This window comes from Crinia signifera, chromosome 2 (genome assembly GCF_055691185.1).
Source record: "Crinia signifera chromosome 2, ASM5569118v1, whole genome shotgun sequence".
In the NCBI taxonomy this organism is placed as follows: domain Eukaryota; kingdom Metazoa; phylum Chordata; class Amphibia; order Anura; family Myobatrachidae; genus Crinia; species Crinia signifera.
Genome location: NC_139218.1, coordinates 145,427,262 through 145,444,204, shown reverse-complemented (window position 1 = coordinate 145,444,204; position 16,943 = coordinate 145,427,262). Strand labels below are relative to the sequence as shown.

Below are 16,943 nucleotides of genomic sequence, written 5' to 3'. Positions count from 1 at the left end.
GACACCCCCGAACAGGACACCCCCCGGAACGGACCCTACAAGCTCTGGACTGAAGATTTTGATGTCCTGTCCGGGGTTTAGTCCGGGTCCGGTTTTTACATAGTCCCCAGAATTTAGTTATTTGAGCTAGCGAACCTGTATGCAGTCCCTGATTTATACAATTGTTACTGACAGACTTATATTCCCCCTCCAGGTATGCGGTGACCCAGGGCACGATGGGAAGGAATTGTCAAAACTGAAGGGGATCTAGACACTACCGTTATTACTGCAAGCCTTCTAACAACACAGCTGCTGCAGCCAGGCGCACTGCATTGAATAAACTACAATTCCCACAGCCCTTGCTCGGTGCGAGGACTTAAAGTTGTAGTTTACTTTCAGTTTCTTAATTGCACTGTGATGCGTCCGCCAAAGTCAGGTTTAGAGGAGCACAGTGGGAAAGTTACATCAGCCCAGCATGTGTACCCGTATGTACAATCCGAAATGGGTGCAGGGCTACACGGCACTGGTGTACAGTCAGTGCACTGCTAGCCAGCTAGCAGTATTGGTGACTCTTACGGATGGCCATCGTTGCTATAGATGGTGTTGAAATATGGTATGGATGACCATCGATAGCTTTACCTATCGATGGTCATCCATTTTGGTTCACTAACTATCAAATACATTAATCTGGAAATGAAAAAGGCCCTTGCATTAAATGGTACAAGGTAATTTACCTTTCTAACAATGTTTTCAGATGGGTACCATATCTCATCTTGTTTTGGCCATAACCACCCACCTCTGGCTGGATGCATCACTTGCACACAACTCTCCATTAATATCTGTTGATATAATTCTCGAAAATAAAGATTCAGAACATAAGTAATCGATTGTTGAAAAAGAATCATATACTTTTGAATGGCATGTATAATCCTTTTCCACTGTGTGAAGAGTCCTCCATATATCTCCATTTTAATTCACAAAACCATTGTATTCTATACCTCGGTAGAGGAGGTCTCTTTATAGTTTGTATATTTCTATCCATATAGTTAGAGGTTACTAAATTAAAATCTCCATTATTTATAAGGTTACATGTCAAGAATAGTCTGAGTATTTCTAAAGGTGCCCATACACGGTCCGTTAAACGGATCCGTTTGGGTCTTAATTAGCATGCATCGTATCGGATCGCATGCCTAGTGCATGCAATGCGATCCGATACGATGTTTAGCTAGTACAAAAAGTATGTGCAGCACATACTTTTTGTACCGTACTATGTGATGCGCGGGAGCGCGCATCGCATAGTACAAAACGGACGGTCCGGGAACGGACCGTCTATGGGTACCTTAATACCTTTATAAAAAAGTTTGCTATAGATGTTTAGATATAGATATTCAGGGCCATCTCAACATCAGTGAGGGCCCCATGGCAAAATAATTCACTGGGCCCTCACTGATGTTGAGACTGCCCTGTGCCCATAGGAAGAGGGCATGAGGGTATAGATGCCCACTGATTACCACATAAGCCGACAAAACACAGTGTGCACCTCACAATACCGCCAGCAGACCGCAGCAGTACACAGCCGGCTGGGGCACAATGTATGAGCAGGAGGGGGGATTATAGCAGCACTGACACGGGTTACACCGATCCGAGTGTCAGCTACTGGGGCATGCACACGATATGGGTGACACAGGGAGGGGAGTGAGCTCCGGGGTCAGGCCGGACGATATTTGGGCACAGGGCATCATCAATAGCCGCCTCCTTCTGGTGGATAATGTCAGCACCAGCCACCCTTTCAACATGCAGTGGGATGATCCAGGCAGCGGCAGCAGACGGCTTGTAGCACTAATTGCCGGCGGGGCAGGAAGTGCTGCTGAATTTCAAAAGACTGAATTCTCCCAGCCAATCAGCATCCAGCCAGTCTTTTCAAATTCAGCAGTGCTTCCCGCCCCAATGGTGGGTAGCACTACAAGCTGTCTGCCACAATGTCCTGGATCTCAACTGCCCACCACCGTGCCGTCTTTCCCATTGTGCCCAATGGGAAAAACTGTACTGTATATATTACTGGCATAGAAGTACTATTGGTGGGCAGTGATGCCAATAATATATGCATTGCTGGCCTGCGCAAGCAATGTATATTTGGGGTAGCGGTGGCCACATTTGCTGTCCGGCGTGTGCGTTCAGCACGGTCCCTCTGGACTTTTGATGGGATTGCTGGTGAGAAGAATTTTTCCATACAACAATTAAGCCCAATATAGGTTAGCAATATTACCAGCAAGTCTCTTGGCCTTTAAACTCAGTTTTCCGGGCATTAACCCCACCCCCGAAAAAACTGAGGAAAAAAAGGAGCAAGAAGGATCACTCCTGCTTCCTCTGGGGTGACTCATCCAATATTTCGTTCCCCTACTGGACGGGGTGAAGCCATCCACATCACTGCTTATGTGTGTTAATTTTTCTCCTCCGTTACGGTCACAGGATTGTGCCCGTCTTTTAATATCAACAGGCCAGCAATGTAGAATTATTTCCATATTTAGAAAATAATTTGTCGGAGTCCCAGGGAAGATATTTAACCAAAGAGGCTTCAACACTGTAGGTTTTTCCTGTGTAGATGGGTTCTGTTCAGAGGCGGGTTTTACCTATGGGACTGTAGCCCCCCCAAGTATAATCTGCCGCCTTGCTCAGCCTTAATGGAGCCAGATGCAGTACGTGAGACTGCATTGGCTTCATTGTGCCTGGCAGTGATTGAAAGTCCTACCTGCCAGTCACCTACAGTACAGGCAGTCCTATTGGCACGTGCTTCCGAGATGGGATCATTCGTCAGACTGCATTTAGGTCTACAAGCATTAGGTCGACGTGCATTTAGGTCGACATGGGTTAGGTCGACAGGGTCATTAGGTTGACGGGTATAAGGTCGACAGGGTCATTAGGACCGACAGTGAAAAGGTCGACATGGGTTTTTATTAGTTTTTTCAAGCGTTGACAGAGTCAACATAGCGCCGCGTGCCAGCGCATGGCTCGCTGCGCTCGCCATGCTTCGGGCACACTATTTTATTCTCCCACCACACCCTAGTAGATGGTAGGGCATGAAATATCGCCTGTCGACTCATAAAACAGTCAAATGACCCCATGTCGACCTTTTGCCTGTTGACCAAATAAAAGTCTACCTAATGACCCTGTTGACCTTCAGTCATGTCGACCTAAATGAAGGTCGACCAAGTGGTGTAGACCTAATGCTTGTAGACCTAAATGCTGTAGACAATATGACCGTATCCCGTGCTTCCTCCATCTAGGACTGAAAGTCTAGGCTGCGGTGTGCAGAGCTAGATTCCTGTAGGAAGCCGGACAGACCTAGCAGCCTTCTAAGAGCTTCAATGCAGAGCAGTAAATACACTATAGGTCTGTGCAGTATAATGTAAGGGCTTTTTCACACGCTCCTGCCGGGCGGCGAAATCCCGCACGGCCAAAAGCCGTGCCGTGTACAGTAGTTGTTAATAGACACTGTTGTGTCCATTCACACGGCCTGGCTGCCCAGTTGCAGCCGGATCCCACCTCTGAAAGGGACGGCTGTCGGGCTGTGGCCATCCCCACCATTCTAAACTACTGAGTGTGACACGGCTTCCTGGCCGTGCGGGTTTTCACTACCCGGCAGGAGCCGGAGTGTGTGAAATAGCCCTAACCAATGATATACAATTCTGATGTACATTCTGTAACTTGGTTCTCAGAGGAAGTGGTGAGCTATCATGCAGTGTTTTCAACTGGGGGTTCCCCTGTACCCCTATGGGCCAGTCACGCTGTGTGTAGAGATACAGTAGATAGATAGATAGATATAGATACATTATCAGGTATGGAAAAAAGGATTAAGGTTTTAGGAACATTCATTTCTTTATGGTACCTTCTATAATGTGGTATGTTCACTTCCTGTAGGTTGTTTTGCATTTAAAAATTGGTTGTTTTAAATTTTTTTCAAACGTTACTTATATGAATTGTTTCCTTTTCTCACTAGGGCAGCTACTCAATTGAATATGGAGGTCGTTGAGTACTTGAAAGAAAATGGTTTGCGTCTATCCTTGGCAATGTTGCAAAAGAAGCAATTGTCTTAGAACAGAGAACATAACAATTAGACCGCAGGATACAGTGCTGCAGACTATTGAGTCCTTAAAGATGGTGGACAAGAAATTTATGGATTTCAATACACAGGTAAATATATTTCACATAACTACCTTCCATTCATATCGTAATCATCCCATTTCCAGGTTGCTTTCATTTAATAAGTTTACTTTTTAAAGGTATGGGATTGTGCAGGAAGCTGGTTTTGTAAGCATATTCAGTCCTATGTCCTGCTAGGTTTTGCTTCATATCCAAGGGTTGTATGATTATTTTGATCATAAAACCAAAAGTATGACATCATGCATTATGGTGTAATACTGTAAGCTGTCTCTCTGGCAGTTTGGGTCCTGTTATCAGCTATTATTTAATATGCAAATAGTTTCTAATTTTGGGTGCAATCTATTATCAGCATCGCTAATTCCATTGGTATAGCTGCGTACTGTGTGATGCTTTGGCGTACGGCACCTACGACTTGGCATTATGCAGTTTTGTGCTTTACTGATGATGTTGGTCCCAGATCCTGTTGCGTTTCCGTTGATCTCCTAATGGATAACACCCAGCAATACAAACTATTTTCAGTGTCCCTAAAAACCATCAATATGGCATCATGCAGTGCAGCATTGTGCTGTATTGTGCTGTATTGTCCTAATGGTTTCAGTCCTATGTCCAGCTAGGTTTTGCTTAATATCCAAAGGGTTGTATGATTATTTTGATCATGGAACCAAAAGTATGACCTCATACATTATGGTGTTATTCTTTAAAGCTGCCTCCTTGGCGATTTCAGTCCCATGTCCAGCTATGTTTTGCTTAATATCCAAAGGGTTGTATGATTATTTTGATCATGGAACCAAACGTATGACAAGTATTATGGTGTTATGCTTTAAGCTGCCTCCTTGGTGGTTTCAGTCCTATGTCCAGCTCGGTTTTTCAGAATATCCAAAGGGTTGTAGGATTATTTTGATCATGGAACCAAAAGTATGACATCATGTATCATGGTGTTATGCTTTAAGCTGCCTCCTTGGTGGTTTCAGTCCTATGTCCAGCTAGGTTTTGCTTAATATCCAAGGGTTGTATGATTATTTTGATCATAAAACCAAAAGTATGACATCATGCATTATGGTGTAATACTGTAAGCTGTCTCTCTGGCAGTTTGGGTCCTGTTATCAGCTATTATTTAATATGCAAATAGTTTCTAATTTTGGGTGTAATCTATTATCAGCATCGCTAATTCCATTGGTATAGCTGCGTACTGTGTGATGCTTTGGCGTACGGCACCTACGACTTGGCATTATGCAGTTTTGTGCTTTACTGATGATGTTGGTCCCAGATCCTGTTGCGTTTCCGTTGATCTCCTAATGGATAACACCCAGCGATACAAACTATTTTCAGTGTCCCTAAAAACCATCAATATGGCATCATGCAGTGCCGTAAGGTGCAGCATTGTGCTGTATTGTCCTAGTGGTTTCAGTCCTATGTCCAGCTCGGTTTTTCAGAATATCCAAAGGGTTGTATGATTATTTTGATCATGGAACCAAAAGTATGACATCATGCATTATGGTGTTATTCTTTAAAGCTGCCTCCTTGGTGGTTTCAGTCCTATGTCCAGCTCGGTTTTGCTTAATATCCAAGGGTTGTATGATTATTTTGATCATAAAACCAAAAGTATGACATCATGCATTATGGTGTAATACTGTAAGCTGTCTCTCTGGCAGTTTGGGTCCTGTTATCAGCTATTATTTAATATGCAAATAGTTTCTAATTTTGGGTGTAATCTATTATCAGCATCGCTAATTCCATTGGTAAAGCTGTGTACTGTGTGATGCTTTGGCGTACGGCACCTACGACTTGGCATTATGCAGTTTTGTGCTTTACTGATGATGTTGGTCCCAGATCCTGTTGCGTTTCCGTTGATCTCCTAATGGATAACACCCAGCAATACAAACTATTTTCAGTGTCCCTAAAAACCATCAATATGGCATCATGCAGTGCCGTAAGGTGCAGCATTGTGCTGTATTGTCCTAGTGGTTTCTGTCCTATGTCCAGCTAGGTTTTGCTTAATATCCAAAGGGTTGTATGATTATTTTGATCATGGAACCAAAAGTATGACAAGTATTATGGTGTTATGCTTTAAGCTGCCTCCTTGGTGGTTTCAGTCCTATGTCCAGCTCGGTTTTTCAGAATATCCAAAGGGTTGTATGATTATTTTGATCATGGAACCAAAAGTATGACATCATGCATTATGGTGTTATTCTTTAAAGCTGCCTCCTTGGTGGTTTCAGTCCTATGTCCAGCTAGGTTTTGCTTAATATCCAAGGGTTGTATGATTATTTTGATCATAAAACCAAAAGTATGACATCATGCATTATGGTTTAATACTGTAAGCTGTCTCTCTGGCAGTTTGGGTCCTATTATCAACTATTATTTAATATGCAAATAGTTTCTAATTTTGGGTGTAATCTATTATCAGCATCGCTAATTCCATTGGTATAGCTGCATACTGTGTGATGCTTTGGCGTACGGCACCTACGACTTGGCATTATGCAGTTTTGTGCTTTACTGATGATGTTGGTCCCAGATCCTGTTGCGTTTCCGTTGATCTCCTAACGGATAACACCCAGCGATACAAACTATTTTCAGTGTCCCTAAAAACCATCAATATGGCATCATGCAGTGCAGCATTGTGCTGTATTGTCCTTGTGGTTTCAGTCCTATGTCCAGCTAGGTTTTGCTTAATATCCAAAGGGTTGTATGATTATTTTGATCATGGAACCAAAAGTATGACAAGTATTATGGTGTTATGCTTTAAGCTGCCTCCTTGGTGGTTTCAGTCCTATGTCCAGCTCTGTTTTGCTTAATATCCAAAGGGTTGTATGATTATTTTGGTCATGGAACCAAAAGTATGACATCATGCATTATGGTGTTATGCTTTAAGCTGCCTCCTTGGTGGTTTCAGTCCTATGTCCAGCTCGGTTTTGCTTAATATCCAAAGGTTGTATGATTATTTTGATAATGGAACCAAAAGTATGACCAGTATTATGGTGTTATGCTTTAAGCTGCCTCCTTGGTGGTTTCAGTCCTATGTCCAGCTCGGCTTTTCAGAATATCCAAAGGGTTGTATGATTATTTTGATCATGGAACCAAAAGTATGACATCATACATTATGGTGTTATTCTTTAAAGCTGCCTCCTTGGCGATTTCAGTCCCATGTCCAGCTATGTTTTGCTTAATATCCAAAGGGTTGTATGATTATTTTGATCATGGAACCAAACGTATGACAAGTATTATGGTGTTATGCTTTAAGCTGCCTCCTTGGTGGTTTCAGTCCTATGTCCAGCTCGGTTTTTCAGAATATCCAAAGGGTTGTATGATTATTTTGATCATGGAACCAAAAGTATGACATCATGTATCATGTATTATGTTGTTATGCTTTAAGCTGCCTCCTTGGTGGTTTCAGTCCTATGTCCAGCTAGGTTTTGCTTAATATCCAAGGGTTGTATGATTATTTTGATCATAAAACCAAAAGTATGACATCATGCATTATGGTGTAATACTGTAAGCTGTCTCTCTGGCAGTTTGGGTCCTGTTATCAGCTATTATTTAATATGCAAATAGTTTCTAATTTTGGGTGCAATCTATTATCAGCATCGCTAATTCCATTGGTATAGCTGCGTACTGTGTGATGCTTTGGCGTACGGCACCTACGACTTGGCATTATGCAGTTTTGTGCTTTACTGATGATGTTGGTCCCAGATCCTGTTGCGTTTCCGTTGATCTCCTAATGGATAACACCCAGCAATACAAACTATTTTCAGTGTCCCTAAAAACCATCAATATGGCATCATGCAGTGCCGTAAGGTGCAGCATTGTGCTGTATTGTCCTAGTGTTTCAGTCCTATGTCCAGCTAGGTTTTGCTTAATATCCAAAGGGTTGTATGATTATTTTGATCATGGAACCAAAAGTATGACATCATGCATTATGGTGTTATTCTTTAAAGCTGCCTCCTTGGTGGTTTCAGTCCTATGTCCAGCTAGGTTTTGCTTAATATCCAAGGGTTGTATGATTATTTTGATCATGGAACCAAAAGTATGACATCATGCATTATGGTGTTATTCTTTAAAGCTGCCTCCTTGGTGGTTTCAGTCCTATGTCCAGCTAGGTTTTGCTTAATATCCGAGGGTTGTATGATTATTTTGATCATAAAACCAAAAGTATGACAAGTATTATGGTGTTATGCTTTAAGCTGCCTCCTTGGTGGTTTCAGTCCTATGTCTAGCTCGGTTTTTCGGAATATCCAAAGGGTTGTATAATTATTTTGATCATGGAACCAAAAGTATGACATCATGCATTATGGTGTTATTCTTTAAAGCTGCCTCCTTGGTGGTTTCAGTCCTATGTCCAGCTCGGTTTTGCTTAATATCCAAGGGTTGTATGATTATTTTGATCATAAAACCAAAAGTATGACATCATGCATTATGGTGTAATACTGTAAGCTGTCTCTCTGGCAGTTTGGGTCCTATTATCAGCTATTTTTTAATATGCAAATAGTTTCTAATTTTGGGTGTAATCTATTATCAGCATCGCTAATTCCATTGGTATAGCTGCGTACTGTGTGATGCTTTGGCGTACGGCACCTACGACTTGGCATTATGCAGTTTTGTGCTTTACTGATGATGTTGGTCCCAGATCCTGTTGCGTTTCCGTTGATCTCCTAATGGATAACACCCAGCGATACAAACTATTTTCAGTGTCCCTAAAAACCATCAATATGGCATCATGCAGTGCAGCATTGTGCTGTATTGTCCTTGTGGTTTCAGTCCTATGTCCAGCTAGGTTTTGCTTAATATCCAAAGGTTGTATGATTATTTTGATCATGGAACCAAAAGTATGACAAGTATTATGGTGTTATGCTTTAAGCTGCCTCCTTGGTGGTTTCAGTCCTATGTCCAGCTCGGTTTTTCAGAATATCCAAAGGGTTGTATGATTATTTTGATCATGGAACCAAAAGTATGACAAGTATTATGGTGTTATGCTTTAAGCTGCCTCCTTGGTGGTTTCAGTCCTATGTCCAGCTAGGTTTTGCTTAATATCCAAGGGTTGTATGATTATTTTGATCATAAAACCAAAAGTATGACATCATGCATTATGGTGTAATACTGTAAGCTGTCTCTCTGGCAGTTTGGGTCCTATTATCAGCTATTTTTTAATATGCAAATAGTTTCTAATTTTGGGTGTAATCTATTATCAGCATCGCTAATTCCATTGGTATAGCTGCGTACTGTGTGATGCTTTGGCGTACGGCACCTACGACTTGGCATTATGCAGTTTTGTGCTTTACTGATGATGTTGGTCCCAGATCCTGTTGCGTTTCCGTTGATCTCCTAGTGGATAACACCCAGGAATACAAACTATTTTCAGTGTCCCTAAAAACCATCAATATGGCATCATGCAGTGCCGTAAGGTGCAGCATTGTGCTGTATTGTCCTAGTGGTTTCAGTCCTATGTCCAGCTAGGTTTTGCTTAATATCCAAAGGGTTGTATGATTATTTTGATCATGGAACCAAAAGTATGACATCATACATTATGGTGTTATTCTTTAAAGCTGCCTCCTTGGCGATTTCAGTCCCATGTCCAGCTATGTTTTGCTTAATATCCAAAGGGTTGTATGATTATTTTCATCATGGAACCAAAAGTATGACAAGTATTATGGTGTTATGCTTTAAGCTGCCTCCTTGGTGGTTTCAGTCCTATGTCCAGCTCGGTTTTTCAGAATATCCAAAGGGTTGTATGATTATTTTGATCATGGAACCAAAAGTATGACATCATGCATTATGGTGTTATTCTTTAAAGCTGCCTCCTTGGTGGTTTCAGTCCTATGTCCAGCTCGGTTTTGCTTAATATCCAAGGGTTGTATGATTATTTTGATCATAAAACCAAAAGTATGACATCATGCATTATAGTGTTATTCTTTAAAGCTGCCTCCTTGGTGGTTTCAGTCCTATGTCCAGCTAGGTTTTGCTTAATATCCAAGGGTTGTATGATTATTTTGATCATAAAACCAAAAGTATGACATCATGCATTATGGTGTAATACTGTAAGCTGTCTCTCTGGCAGTTTGGGTCCTGTTATCAGCTATTATTTAATATGCAAATAGTTTCTAATTTTGGGTGCAATCTATTATCAGCATCGCTAATTCCATTGGTATAGCTGCGTACTGTGTGATGCTTTGGCGTACGGCACCTACGACTTGGCATTATGCAGTTTTGTGCTTTACTGATGATGTTGGTCCCAGATCCTGTTGCGTTTCCGTTGATCTCCTAATGGATAACACCCAGCAATACAAACTATTTTCAGTGTCCCTAAAAACCATCAATATGGCATCATGCAGTGCAGCATTGTGCTGTATTGTGCTGTATTGTCCTAATGGTTTCAGTCCTATGTCCAGCTAGGTTTTGCTTAATATCCAAAGGGTTGTATGATTATTTTGATCATGGAACCAAAAGTATGACAAGTATTATGGTGTTATGCTTTAAGCTGCCTCCTTGGTGGTTTCAGTCCTATGTCCAGCTCGGTTTTGCTTAATATCCAAAGGGTTGTATGATTATTTTGGTCATGGAACCAAAAGTATGACATCATGCATTATGGTGTTATGCTTTAAGCTGCCTCCTTGTTGGTTTCAGTCCCATGTCCAGCTCGGCTTTTCAGAGTATCCAAAGGGTTGTATGATTATTTTGATCATGGAACCAAAAGTATGACATCATGCATTATGGTGTTATTCTTTAAAGCTGCCTCCTTGGTGGTTTCAGTCCTATGTCCAGCTCGGTTTTGCTTAATATCCAAGGGTTGTATGATTATTTTGATCATAAAACCAAAAGTATGACATCATGCATTATGGTGTAATACTGTAAGCTGTCTCTCTGGCAGTTTGGGTCTTGTTATCAGCTATTATTTAATATGCAAATAGTTTCTAATTTTGGGTGTAATCTATTATCAGCATCGCTAATTCCATTGGTATAGCTGCGTTACTGTGTGATGCTTTGGCGTACGGCACCTACGACTTGGCATTATGCAGTTTTGTGCTTTACTGATGATGTTGGTCCCAGATCCTGTTGCGTTTCCGTTGATCTCCTAATGGATAACACCCAGCAATACAAACTATTTTCAGTGTCCCTAAAAACCATCAATATGGCATCATGCAGTGCCGTAAGGTGCAGCATTGTGCTGTATTGTCCTAGTGGTTTCAGTCCTATGTCCAGCTAGGTTTTGCTTAATATCCAAAGGGTTGTATGATTATTTTGATCATGGAACCAAAAGTATGACCTCATACATTATGGTGTTATTCTTTAAAGCTGCCTCCTTGGCGATTTCAGTCCCATGTCCAGCTATGTTTTGCTTACTATCCAAAGGGTTGTATGATTATTTTGATCATGGAACCAAACGTATGACAAGTATTATGGTGTTATGCTTTAAGCTGCCTCCTTGGTGGTTTCAGTCCTATGTCCAGCTCGGTTTTTCAGAATATCCAAAGGGTTGTATGATTATTTTGATCATGGAACCAAAAGTATGACATCATGCATTATGGTGTTATTCTTTAAAGCTGCCTCCTTGGTGGTTTCAGTCCTATGTCCAGCTCGGTTTTGCTTAATATCCAAGGGTTGTATGATTATTTTGATCATAAAACCAAAAGTATGACATCATGCATTATGGTGTAATACTGTAAGCTGTCTCTCTGGCAGTTTGGGTCCTGTTATCAGCTATTATTTAATATGCAAATAGTTTCTAATTTTGGGTGTAATCTATTATCAGCATCGCTAATTCCATTGGTATAGCTGCGTACTGTGTGATGCTTTGGCGTACGGCACCTACGACTTGGCATTATGCAGTTTTGTGCTTTACTGATGATGTTGGTCCCAGATCCTGTTGCGTTTCCGTTGATCTCCTAATGGATAACACCCAGCAATACAAACTATTTTCAGTGTCCCTAAAAACCATCAATATGGCATCATGCAGTGCCGTAAGGTGCAGCATTGTGCTGTATTGTCCTAGTGGTTTCAGTCCTATGTCCAGCTAGGTTTTGCTTAATATCCAAAGGGTTGTATGATTATTTTGATCATGGAACCAAAAGTATGACCTCATACATTATGGTGTTATTCTTTAAAGCTGCCTCCTTGGCGATTTCAGTCCCATGTCCAGCTATGTTTTGCTTACTATCCAAAGGGTTGTATGATTATTTTGATCATGGAACCAAACGTATGACAAGTATTATGGTGTTATGCTTTAAGCTGCCTCCTTGGTGGTTTCAGTCCTATGTCCAGCTCGGTTTTTCAGAATATCCAAAGGGTTGTATGATTATTTTGATCATGGAACCAAAAGTATGACATCATGCATTATGGTGTTATTCTTTAAAGATGCCTCCTTGGTGGTTTCAGTCCTATGTCCAGCTCGGTTTTGCTTAATATCCAAGGGTTGTATGATTATTTTGATCATAAAACCAAAAGTATGACATCATGCATTATGGTGTAATACTGTAAGCTGTCTCTGGCAGTTTGGGTCCTGTTATCAGCTATTATTTAATATGCAAATAGCTTCTAATTTTGGGTGTAATCTATTATCATCATCGCTAATTCCATTGGTATAGCTGCATACTGTGTGATGCTTTGGCGTACGGCACCTACGACTTGGCATTATGCAGTTTTGTGCTTTACTGATGATGTTGGTCCCAGATCCTGTTGCGTTTCCGTTGATCTCCTAGTGGATAACACCCAGGAATACAAACTATTTTCAGTGTCCCTAAAAACCATCAATATGGCATCATGCAGTGCCGTAAGGTGCAGCATTGTGCTGTATTGTCCTAGTGGTTTCAGTCCTATGTCCAGCTAGGTTTTGCTTAATATCCAAAGGGTTGTATGATTATTTTGATCATGGAGCCAAAAGTATGACATCGTGCATTATGGTGTTATGCTTTAAGCTGCCTCCTTGGTGGTTTCAGTCCTATGTCCAGCTCGGTTTTTGCTTAATATCCAAAGGGTTGTATGATTATTTTGGTCATAAAACCAAAAGTATGACATCATGCATTGTGGTGTAATACTGTAAGCTGTCTCTCTGGCAGTTTTGGTCCTGTTATCAGCTAATATTTATTATGCAAATAGTTTCTTATTTTTGGTGTAATCTATTATTAGCATCTATTATCAGTAATCTATTTTCAGAACAGGGGATCTTCCCCCGACAGCATTGATCAGGGGATCTTTCCCGGCAGAACGAGCCAGTCTTAACAAGTAGTCAGGCTCGTTCTGCCGAGGATGGCCAGGAAGACGAGACCCCGGCTGATTCTCGCGGACACGCCCCCTTCTCATATCGCTGCAGGCGGGGCATTAAATTACGCATGCAAATTCTCGGTCAAACAGACAGAGAACGGGTCAGCTTGACAGCCGTGACCCAACATTGAATACCCCCCTTAGTTTCACTGCTTTATAATCTTAATTGTTTGTTTTTTTTCCTTGCTAAAAGTATGCGGTGTGCTGTATTGTTTCCCTGTATGGTGCTCTCCTGGTGTCCTTTAGACATGGTGGTTTGCCAATCGAGATTTTCAGTACTAGTAAACTCTCTAATCCTTATAATTCTTCTCTCCTCATCTCACTACAGCAGCTACTATTGAATTTTTTTCGTTTTTGGGTACCTGAAAGAAAATGTCTTTATCCACTGGCAAAGGTCCAAGAGGATGGCAATGTATACCAACCCTGAAGATATTGTAGATGGCTTTGTGGTGGATATTGAACAGGCATTGGGGTACATTGCTGCAGACAATTAAGACTCTGAAGCTGATGGAAGAGATGTTTATGGACTTCAATACACAGGTAAATATCCTTTTTTTTTTTTTCATTTCCTGTCATTTAAATCCCTAATATTTTGAAATTCTGGGTTAAACCAGGTTTCCGCCTCCCCATGACTATCAGTAGAGCATTATGTTTTGCTGTATGATCCCATTCCTAACGTTCCACCTCATTTTCATCTATCCTTTATTTAAAACCCTAATATTTTGAAATTCTGGGTTAAACCAGATTTCTCCCTCCCCACAACCATCGGTAGAGCATTGTTTTACTGTATGATCCCATTCCTAAAGTTCCACATAATTTTCATCTATCCTTTATTAAAATCCCTAATCATTTGAAATTCTGGGTTAAACCAGATTTCCGCCTCCCCACAACCATCAGTAGAGCATTATGTTTTGCTGCATGATCCCATTCCTAAAGTTCCACCTCATTTTCATCTATCCTGTTATTAAAATCCCTAATCATTTGAAATTCTGGGTTAAACCAGGTTTCCCCCTCCCCACAACCATCAGTAGAGCATTATGGTGTGTCGTATGGTGCCGTGCGACATTGCATTATGCTGTATGGTTCCCATTCCTAACGTTCCACCTCAATTTCATCTATATTTTATTTAAAACCCTACTATTTTGAAATTCTGGGTTAAACCAGATTTCCGCCTCCCCACAACCATCAGTAGAGCATTATGTTTTGCTGTATGATCCTGCTCCTAAGTTCCACCTCATTTTCATCTATCCTTTATTTAAAACCCTAATATTTTGAAATTCTGGGTTAAACCAGATTTCTCCCTCCCCACAACCATCAGTAGAGCATTGTTTACTGTATTATCCCATTCCTAAAGTTCCACATAATTTTCATCTATCCTTTATTAAAATCCCTAATCATTTGAAATTCTGGGTTAAACCAGATTTCCGCCTCCCCACAACCATCAGTAGAGCATTATGTTGTGTCGTATGGTGCCGTGCGACATTGCATTATGTTGTATGGTTCCCATTCCTAACGTTCCACCTCATTTTCATCTATCCTTTTATTAAAATCCCTAATCATTTGAAATTCTGGGTTAAACCAGGTTTCCGCCTCCCCATGACTATCAGTAGAGCATTATGTTTTGCTGGATGATCCCATTCCTAACGTTCCACCTCATTTTCATCTATCCTTTATTTAAAACCCTAATATTTTGAAATTCTGGGTTAAACCAGATTTCCGCCTCCCCACAAGCATCAGTAGAGCATTATGTTTTGCTGTATGATCCCATTTCTAAAGTTCCACCTCATTTTCATCTATCCTGTTATTAAAATCCCTAATCATTTGAAATTCTGGGTTAAACCAGGTTTCCGCCTCCCCACAACCATCAGTAGAGCATTATGGTGTGTCGTATGGTGCCGTGCAACATTGCATTATGCTGTATGGTTCCCATTCCTAACGTTCCACCTCAATTTCATCTATATTTTATTTAAAACCCTACTATTTTGAAATTCTGGGTTAAACCAGATTTCCGCCTCCCCACAACCATCAGTAGAGCATTATGTTTTGCTGTATGATCCTGCTCCTAAGTTCCACCTCATTTTTATCTATCCTTTATTTAAAACCCTAATATTTTGAAATTTTGGGTTAAACCAGATTTCTCCCTCCCCACAACCATCAGTAGAGCATTGTTTACTGTATTATCCCATTCCTAAAGTTCCACATAATTTTCATCTATCCTTTATTAAAATCCCTAATCATTTGAAATTCTGGGTTAAACCAGATTTCCGCCTCCCCACAACCATCAGTAGAGCATTATGTTGTGTCGTATGGTGCCGTGCGACATTGGATTATGCTGTATGGTTCCCATTCCTAACGTTCCACCTCAGTTTCATCTATATTTTATTTAAAACCCTACTATTTTGAAATTCTGGGTTAAACCAGATTTCCGCCTCCCCACAACCATCAGTAGAGCATTATGTTTTGCTGTAGGATCCTGCTCCTAAGTTCCACCTCATTTTCATCTATCCTGTTATTAAAATCCCTAATCATTTGAAATTCTGGGTTAAACCAGGTTTCTGCCTCCCCACAACCATCAGTAGAGCATTATGGTGTGCCAAACGTTGCCGTGCGACATTGCATTATGCTGTATGGTTCCCATTCCTAACGTTCCACCTCATTTTCATCTATCCTTTATTTAAAACCCTACTATTTTGAAATTCTTGGTTAAACCAGGTTTCCGCCTCCCCACAACCATCAGTAGAGCATTATGTTGTGTCGTATGGTGCCGTGCAAAATTGCATTATGCTGTATGGTTCCCATTCCTAACGTTCCACCTCATTTTCATCTATATTTTATTTTAAAACCCTACTATTTTAAAATTCTGGGTTAAACCAGGTTTCCGCCTCCCCATGACTATCAGTAGAGCATTATGTTTTGCTGCATGATCCCATTCCTAACGTTCCACCTCATTTTTATTTATTCTTTATTTAAAACCCTAATATTTTGAAATTCTGGGTTAAACCAGGTTTCTCCCTCCCCACAACAATCACTTGAGCTTTATGTTTTGCTGTATGATCCCATTCCTAAAGTTCCACACCATTTTCATCTATCCTTTATTAAAATCCCTAATAATTTGAAATTCTGGGTTAAACCAGATTTCTACCTCCCCACAACCATCAGTAGAGCATTATGTTGTGTCGTATGGTGCCGTGCGACATTGCATTATGCTGTATGGTTCCATTCATAATGTTCCACCTCATTTTCATCTACCCTTTTTTTAAAATCCCTAATCATTTGAAATTCTGGGTTAAACCAGATTTCCGCCTCCCTACAAGCATCAGTAGAGCATTATGTTTTGCTGTATGATCCCATTCCTAAAGTTCCACCTCATTTTCATCTATCCTTTATTAAATTCCCTACTATTTTGAAATTCTGGGTTAAACCAGATTTCCGCCTCCCCACAACCATCAGTAGAGCATTATGTTTTGCTGTATGATCCTGCTCCTAAGTTCCACCTCATTTTCATCTATCCTGTTATTAAAATCCCTAATCATTTGAAATTCTGGGTTAAA

General features: G+C 40.8%; 1 protein-coding gene across 7 annotated transcripts in view; it reads left to right on the top strand.

The window, feature by feature from the left end:
- The window catches only part of LOC146060150 (uncharacterized), a 35,247-nt gene that overhangs the window by 1,005 nt on the left and 17,299 nt on the right, over positions 1–16,943 (top strand). For 5 of the 7 annotated variants that reach the window (XR_014470379.1, XR_014470380.1, XR_014470381.1 and 2 more), the window contains exons 2-4: positions 194–345; positions 3,977–4,170; positions 13,721–13,932. The gene's annotated coding sequence lies outside the window, so the exon portion shown is untranslated. The remainder of the gene's footprint in view (positions 1–193; positions 346–3,976; positions 4,171–13,720; positions 13,933–16,943) is intronic. The other 2 variants (XM_083173084.1, XM_083173085.1) reach the window with 2 other exon arrangements.